This window comes from Amblyomma mixtum, chromosome 6 (assembly GCF_055824585.1).
Source record: "Amblyomma mixtum isolate Tamu chromosome 6, ASM5582458v1, whole genome shotgun sequence".
Taxonomy (NCBI): domain Eukaryota; kingdom Metazoa; phylum Arthropoda; class Arachnida; order Ixodida; family Ixodidae; genus Amblyomma; species Amblyomma mixtum.
Window position 1 is genome coordinate 26,518,028 of NC_143017.1, and position 8,794 is coordinate 26,526,821.

The following is an 8,794-nucleotide window of genomic DNA, read 5'->3' on the forward strand; positions in this document are numbered from 1 at the left end:
CCATATTAGAGCGAAAAGTGCGTTAGGTGCCAGGCTCCCTTCATCACCCTAAAATCACAACTGCGGCAGGCTACAAGGCGAATCAACTTGCAGACTGCTCATGAGGCGAAGTTGAATTTCTCTTTCGATGCTTCAGTGCAATCAGTGACTAGTACCACGAGTTATTTATCGCATAAACGATGTAAACTTACGCGGTGAATAGGGCGATGCATGCAATAAGTTGAGCAATTTGGAACCGGAAGTAGCTAGCAGACGATTTTCCCATGACTCTTTGCGTTGACGGCGGAAACGCACCTCACCTATTGATTCTATAGTCGGATACAACTTAAGTCTGCAGTGAAGCTCCGCCCACATTCAGCCTCCGCGCACAGAATTCCTCCACGACGAAAAAGTAGTCCGCTGGTTAAATGTTTCTTGTTACGTAAACAAGAAGCTTATCACAAGAAAAAAATTATGAGCTCTAGGATTTTGACACGTAGATTGTTTAATATAGTCAAGCATTAAAAGGCTGGTTTCGTTTACAGTTGCGGTTGGCCAGCGGAGTAATACAGGACGCCGCGGACCGGGGCCCAGTGTTAGGAACTGCTGTTTTTTTTTAAGTTGTATCCTACTATAACTCATACGTCGGTGGCAGAGTACTTACCCAACAAACACAAAACCTCCTCACAAACTCCAAAAAAGGATGGAATGTCCCAGTCTCAGTACAGCATTTATCAAACGTTTCCAGACCATAGAGGCAAGACATAGAAACACAAGAAAAAAGGCAGTGCTCCCCCCAGACAACCACGGATATCCGTGGTAGGTCCGAGTAAGGTCCGAATCTCCAGTGCCAGGCTGGGATGTCCGTAGGGCATGCCTACGTATGTCCATATTCGGATATACGCATCGGAGATTATGTGTATGTCCGAGGGACGTTCGTTATCGGATGGCTGGCGGACATCCGCCGGCGGATGTCCGAGGAGCATCCGTAAACATCCCTCTCGGGATGTGAGCTTACATGGCATACATATTTTGTTTTCCCTCAGACAAACATTTTAAAACAAATTCTATTTTGCGAATGACAAATTCACACAATCACATTTCTACCACCAACTAGTTTAATATTCAGATTGATTAAGATCACACAACTATGGTGTTGATGTAAAAGAACGAGAATTAAACTAACTGCTTGGCTTTTTGACGCAAGAGCTCATAATTAACGCCCTTTTATCCTTGAGCACTCCCTCGAGGTAACACAGGCATGTAGCCATGCATGCTGCCTTCCATGAAAACAAATCCGAATAAACTCCTACCAGGGGCCGCGGCAGAGCGGTAAGCCTAAAAGTCAATCCAATCCAATCTATCAGCCAATATTTGCGGCGTGATGCTCTCGTTGGTTTTCATCGCGTGGTGCTCCTTTCGACCTTTACTTTTGCTGCAATGTGCGGTTTGTTCGCTCTGTGGTTGCTTGGCTGTGCTACAAATGTGATGTGTCACCTACGCGGTCGAAAAGACCTTCGTTTGCTTCTCAAGCTTGTGGGTTTCTAAGTGGACACAGGCCACCAACCACCGCGGGTTCGAGCTTCGCGCGAGCCAAGGGCCCCGATCAGCCGTCACCACACACACACTGGGACACCGATGCAGTGCACTCAACCTCCGCTGGGAGGAGAGCGATTCGCCGCAAAGAAATAGGCCTCCAAGTTCACAAAGGAGACGTTTATTCACGTCGTCCTTCAGCAGATACACAAACACTCAGTAGTCACCCCGTCCCGGGGGCGCGCGAGGAGCAAGGCTCCGCTGCGCGCACGAAGCGACCAGAGTAATGCGCGCCGCTATAGCACGCCGCTGCAGGAGAATGTCCCCGCGGCAGTGCTGTGATCTCTCTCTCGTGTCGACCGTTGGGCCGGTTGCGAGAGAGAGTGGGCAATCAACGCAAGGTACGCCTGTCAGAGGTCGCTGGACCCCGCTGGACAGGCTCGAGCCGCTGCAGGTCAGAGGACACTTGCGGGCGAGCTCGAGTATATGCACTGGTCCGAGCGGCAAAGGCCGGCAGGGACAAAACAGTAGCGTACGCACCTTACGCTGTCTCGGAGGGATCTCTCTCTGGGCCCCGCTCGGACGGTCGCGCGGTGCGCGGCCGCCCCAAGCGGGTCCCGAATTCCCGCCAAAAGGCACCAATGGCAAAGGCCGTTGGGGAGCCGGGGCGGAGCTGTGGCCAAATGACAGTGATTAGTCACCTAGCCGCCTCTCCACCGCCTGAGGCGGGAGCAAGGGAAAGAGGAGAAACAACGCGGGAAGCCGGCACAGCCGCGCAAAGGCAACGGCGGAAAGCCAGGATTCCCACAAGCTCTTGTGAAAAAGCTTCGGCGTCGTATTGCACCTGACCCCTTGCCGAGACATGCTTTGTTGCTTTGGATGAAAGAAGCGGCCATCCATGGTGTTACCACTTGCGAGGTAAGTAACTGTGCTTGAAAATTACTTTCAGGATGTTGCTGTGGGGTGAGTAAAGCGCATTAACGCAGTTGTACTCTGTTATGCAACTTATTTGCCACGGAGTGGAAGTTACAAGCACTATGCATTAGCTGCCGCAAACGTTTCTCGTGTTTGTGAAAAAAAGTTGAGACGGTGTGCAGTTGCATGGTGTGAATCTTAAGGCATTTGCGCGTAGGTTCATAATTGCGATAGGTTCATAATTGTGTTAGTTTTTCAGTGCTTCGCGACTGAGTTTTTCTTACTTTTCTGTTGCCTTTGCAGTGTGGATGTGGCCTGGCTACCGAGTGTATTGGTGCCTAAATTAATTATGCCAAGCCATGGAAAGCACAGGTAGGTTGGAAATGTCATATAAGAGTTGTTCATACTTCCACAGCTTATCAATATGTTCATTAGGCTTGCCAAATGGAAGTCTCCAACCATCCACTACACAGTACTTTGCACTGTGCAGTAGCATTGTTTAGGACAGCTTAACTGTTGTGTTAAGTTTGCGAGCTTCAGTCACACATTTTTCTCTTCCCAATCACTGAGTGCAATGAGCTCTTGCAGTGCTTTGGTATAACTTTGCCAAACATGTTATGCCCACAGGGCTCAATGCTGAGCCAGATAGCAGGACCATATATGACACTCCTAGAGCCACATGTTCCTGGATTGTGACCAGACCTCTCTTCCTTACTCCTGCGCAGCTGTGGATCATCAAATATGCTGTCAGTGCCCTGATGCGTGATTCATCAGTGAACCCTGTGGACATTGTAGTTTCGACAGAGATTGTGCTTTGCTGCATCGTTGACAACGTGCTGTATAAGTTGCTCTCTCATACTTTATTTTCTTGTCTATACAGTGTGGATGTGACTGACCTAAGCTAGCAGCTATATAGTACTTGCAGCGTACAGCAGCAACCTTCAGGTAAGTTTGAACTACAGTGCAAATTTGACCCTAGCTGTCACATGATGGATACTTTCCTTCTGTTTGCTCTGTGCAGCAGAGGGTATCTAGCTATACTGCAGTGTTCTTGTACAGTAATGGATAAAAATTTGTGGGATGAGAATTCTTTGTAAAATATTTTCTCTGTGCTGTTAGCCAGAGCAATTTAATCAAAAGCCTAGAATCATGAGGGGATATGGATACTCGATCTTATTGAACAAATTTCAGCTGACTGCCTGGCGAGGCAATGCAAAAATAAATATTTTCGGAAAATCGACATCCAGCAAACTTTTCTCTATGAGTGTACCTTGTGCCCAACCTAAGTCATTAGCTAGCTTGCAATGGTGTGGTAAGGATCCCTACTCTTACACTTGAATTTTTTTGACCATCACTATGGAAGTGACTGCCTGTGGGAGTAGCTGTGGTGTCTTGCAATGTAAATGCATTTTTCATGAACTGGTACAAAGCTCTGCAGTCGGGCATTTGTTTTTGCAGTTTTTTTGGAAAATCAAAATATTTTGTATTGCAAGAAATATTCTCACCTCTGTTGCTTACAACTTACTAGTTGTTCAAGATGTAAACATGCTTTCGGAGCTACAGATGACTAATTTACTTGGCACGGTGGAGTTACTGCATAGAACTGAATGGTGTCTGTCAAATTCGCTTACTTTAATGACATATTCTGAACTTGGTGTTTATTGTTTTCTGCAGAAGACGTCCCCGGCTTGGCTACAAATTCATCATTGTCTGTACAGTATCCTTCCTGCTGCGTTAACTATATGTATGGCTAGCTTGTTGAATTCCTCGTGAAGACTGAAGACGGCATTTATGTCATAATAAAATCATCCAGACTTTGATATGCTTTGTCATTTTGGTCGATTGCTTTACAGATTCATGCATATTACATAGAGCAAGGTGTATGTCCGATTTCAGACACTCTGCAGGCTTTTAATAAGCCCAGTGGCCCTGCGAGGTGCACTGATTGGTGGTTGTAGTTCTGGCTTGCCTCATAATGGTGAAGAATGCATGACCTGCAAATACCCTCAAAAGATCCGCCGGCGGATATCCGAGATGGATATCTGTCGGCAGTCTAAATAATTATATTTGTACCTCCGTCGGAGGTCCGTGCGAGAGCCGTTGGACGTCGGCGGATCTCCGACGGATATCCGTACATCCAGTAAAGGACATACTTCGGACGTCCGATGAATGTGCACTGGTTGATTGGGCCACTAAAGGTCTAGAAACGTTTTTTTCGAGAGTTTTAAGCAGCAAAAAAAAAAGAATTAATGCATTTTGGTCCCAGAAAGGTAACTGGGTACAACGTTTTCGGGACCAATGGTTTTCAACAAGAAATAAAAATTGACAGCTCGCTCTCTTTTCTCTCTCCCTCGCGCCACAAGCTGCGGGGAGAGGAGGTTTTCCTCTTGCAACTCGCCGTTTTGAGAGATGAAACAGCAGTTTCATTCGAACAGCCGAAGGAAACGGTAAACCCCGCATCTCTCTCGGCGCATGCGTTTCTCGCACGTGGGCCGTCGGCTCCATGCTGCAGGCAGGCGGCGGCGGTCTGCATTTTCATCGCGCCGCCGGCAGCGGCGGTCACCAGCTTTCCCGTCTTCTAGCGTTTTCTCAGCTTGCGCCCAACTTCAACATTGTGTGGTGGTCCCTCCAGGCGTCTCTGACTATCGGCACTCCTCGCTGCGCCGCTGTCTAGCAGAAGTGCGGTAATGGCCTCCCGTCGCTCGCCCGGCTTCCTCGCTGGACGGACGCCATTTTGCGCGCGCTTATTCGCGCTGCCCGAGACGTTCGAGCACAAGCCCCAGCGCGCGGCAGTTCTTGCTCTCGTCACTGCGCCAACTGGGCTGTCGTGGACTTCGTAGCTACGGATTCACGGAAGTTTTCCCGCGCACCTCGGCGTGCCCACACCATTCCTTTTGGAACTGATGCCGCGGCGGCGCATCGCAAGTCCTTTGCGCAGCTCCACGGCCCTACTGATGCCGCTGTTCGAGGCGGCGTTCGCATCCTGCATTCCTCAGCGCCTCCGACGACTGCAGCTCGTTGGTGGTGGCAGCGTGGCCGTCTACTACGGTCTGAGGCGGGAAGGACCTTCGGAGACCCACCACTCTCTTTCTGCGAGTGCCCATGGATTAGCCTGCTCTACCTACTTCGCCACCGCGCAGCCATCCTGCCGCAGCGGTATAGTTTGTGCAGTGTTAGCGTGGTTATATTGACTCTCCCCCACTGGATTAATCGTGCCTTGATCTCGACTCCCACGCTGGACTGTGCCGCATGCGCGGTCTGCCGCACCATGGATGCAGCGCGCCACCGCACGTACCTGAGCACGTTCACCTTCCCGCCTGGCTCCAAGCAGTCTTATCCCCACACTTAGTCACAAAAAAATAAAACTCCCAGGATCGTTACGAGGGTGTAACGCGTATGTTTGAGCGCTCGCAGTGCTGTGGGAAGGCGCAGGACAGAAGCCTGCGTTTAATTTATGGTTTCAGCTGTTGCAGCCTTGTATTTCATCCCTGGGTTTCCTTAGGCAACGTCTTCAAGGTATGTTGGTTTATTTTATTTATTTATTTAAGCATACTGCAGGCCCTTTTCGCACTTTTTTTTTCGCCTAGTAGAACTAATATTTTTTTCTGTTTTGTTAATATGGCGCTGAAGCTTGCTCCGAGTCTCTAAGCGTGAAGGAGGTTTCAACTTGAAGAAAATCCGTGACCTGAAACTGCGTGTCTGCAGCGTACGCCCATCTCGTCTTTTCTTTTGTCACCCAAGTTACTCTTTACATACGTTTGCTTTTGCGTGTGCATATCTGCTTTTGTAGTCCTTAGAATGCTCGTTTAAGGTGCATCAACTTTCAGCCTGTATTCTGTTTTACTTGCTTCATATTGCAGATTTCTCAGAGCTGGAGAAAAAAGTGGCCATCATTATATGCATGGCGCCGTAGTGTTACACTGTGTATTAAATGGTGCATACGTTTGCGTCTGCTGTTTGTATTCATTCAGATTTGCGCCGTTGAACGTAAGTTTTGTTCGGCACGGACTTTCAATTCGGTCTGTATTGTTTTTCTTTGACTGAAACATGAATGCATTTTGATTGTGGTGGTGTATGGTGCGGTCGCCGGCATGGGCGACAGGATGCAATTCATGCTAAGAGCACAGCTAGTAAACTGAAATTACTTCTGTATGGCGCTGCTATTTGCTCTTATATGGGCCAAATCGGGTGACTTTTTGAGTTCATATTTCCTTTGTGTGCAAAATGCTAGGACATTTCACGTAAACGGATGAGTGCAGAACGGCCGAGCCAGCACGCATTCAGGCGAGTGGAAAGGTGGATTACACCACCTGTAACGTAAGTATACACCTGAAATTTGGCACATATGTGAGCTTGGATGCCTGCAGGCTGCACGAAAAAGGAGGAATAATTTTATTGAACCAGAGCCGAGAAATCGAGCATTAACCTTTTGGGGCTTTCCATGAGACGCACAACTTTTTGGACATTGCTAGTTGTGGGGACGTTTTTTAGATGTGTTCGGGAAAAATGAGCACCTCTTGGGGAGATTCCAGATGTCCCGATGGGTCATTTTTGGGAGATTTTGAGGAGGTTTTGTGTTTGTTGGGTAGTGACTGCTCTTGCTTTAAAATTGTAAAAGGGACCGACAACTGAATATTAATAAGGACCCAACATTTTCTACACTACACAAGTAACGGTGTCAAAAGTATCGAGATCCGCGACGGTTTTGTCAGAAACGCCTATTTTTACTGGGAATTTTTCGATAAGTGGACGCACCTACCTTCGAGCATTCCGGAGCTCGAAACCGCTAATTAGTGAGAGCGATAGCGATGCAGGCTGTCAGAAGCGATGAACTAAATAATTGACAGGCATTCATACAATGCGATGCAGCATTTCTGCGTCAGCAGCATGAGTTTACTCTTCAAATTAGCTTTTAATATATGCCTTTCGAGTTTTTCCGACTATGCGCCTCTCTCACTCCCTTACCCTCTCACACTACTCCGTTCACTCCGATGCAGGTGCTAGTTCATCTAGCTCACCTCTATAGCCACAACACCTGCTAGGTGTGAGCATGAGTGCCCACACTGCAAAGATTGCCAGTCTTTTCGCGCCTCGCTGTCCACCGCAATTACACCAGGTAGTTTCGCTGTCAGAAGCACTGCCTGCAGTGCAAGCCGTGAACGCTAAGACATCGTCTGTCCCATCAGCATGATCGCTTTTCTTACTTACGAAGTGAACCATGAGGTCACTGCCAATGTCTTTAAATGGCTAGTTTGAATTGCATGCGAAGATTAAATCTAGATATCGCAGGTGCGCTCGTCCCCATCTGCGCGCGGCTGTTCCCCATGACTTCTTGAGCAATGACATGCACATTACAAGATTCGTTCGTCGCTGACGACGTTAAACTGCCAAACCCCGAGCATAAATCAGAGACAAATGAAATGCTGGGCGACAGAGCTTCTAGACACGAAAAAAAAATTACCTAGACTATTTCATAGTTGAGATAGACGTAAGCATGAAATGTGACAGCCGACCCGGATCACGAAAGGGAAATAACTAGAAGAATAAGAATGGGGTGGAGCGCATATGGCAGGTTTTCTCAGATCATGAATGGCAATTTACCAATATCACTCAAGAGAAAAGTATACAACAGCTGTATTTTACCGGTACTCACCTATGCGGAAGAAATGTGGAGGCTAACAAAGAGGGTTCAGCTTAAGTTAAGGACAACGCAGCGAGCTATGGAAAGAAAAATGATAGGCGTAACGTTAAGAGATCGGAAGCGGGCGGTGGTAGGTAAGAGAGCAAACGCGAGTTAACGACATCCTAGCTGAAATCAAGAGGAAGAAGTGGGCTTGGGCAGGGTATGTAATGCGAAGGCAAGATAACCGCTGCTCTTTAAGGGTAACGGAGTGGATTCCAAGAGAAGGCCAGCGTAGCAGGGGGCGGCAGAAAATTAGGTGGGCGGATGAGATTAGGAAATTTGCAGGAATACGGTGGCCGCAACTGGCGAAGGACAGGGTTAATTGGAGAGACATGGGAGAGGCCTTTGCCCTACAGTGGGTGCAGTCAGGCTGATGATGATGATGATGTACTGCAGGAAAGGCGTTTCGTATTTTAGGACTGCTCACAGATATTGACAGCCGTGCTCGAGCCTTGGGAAGCGTCCCCCATCAGCCGCTTTTCTTTCTTTGGAGAGAGTAACCATTTAGTTCTTGCCATAGCTTGTCTTCGCTAATGACAGTACATTGCTTTTCCTATTTTATGTATGGTAGCCCGCGCGACCAGCGCTCGCCACATGCCACAGAAGAGGGAATAGTGATTTCGTGCTTCACAGAACGCTAGGCTTTTGCCTCAGCCGGATGCCGCCACCTTCTCCGCTTAA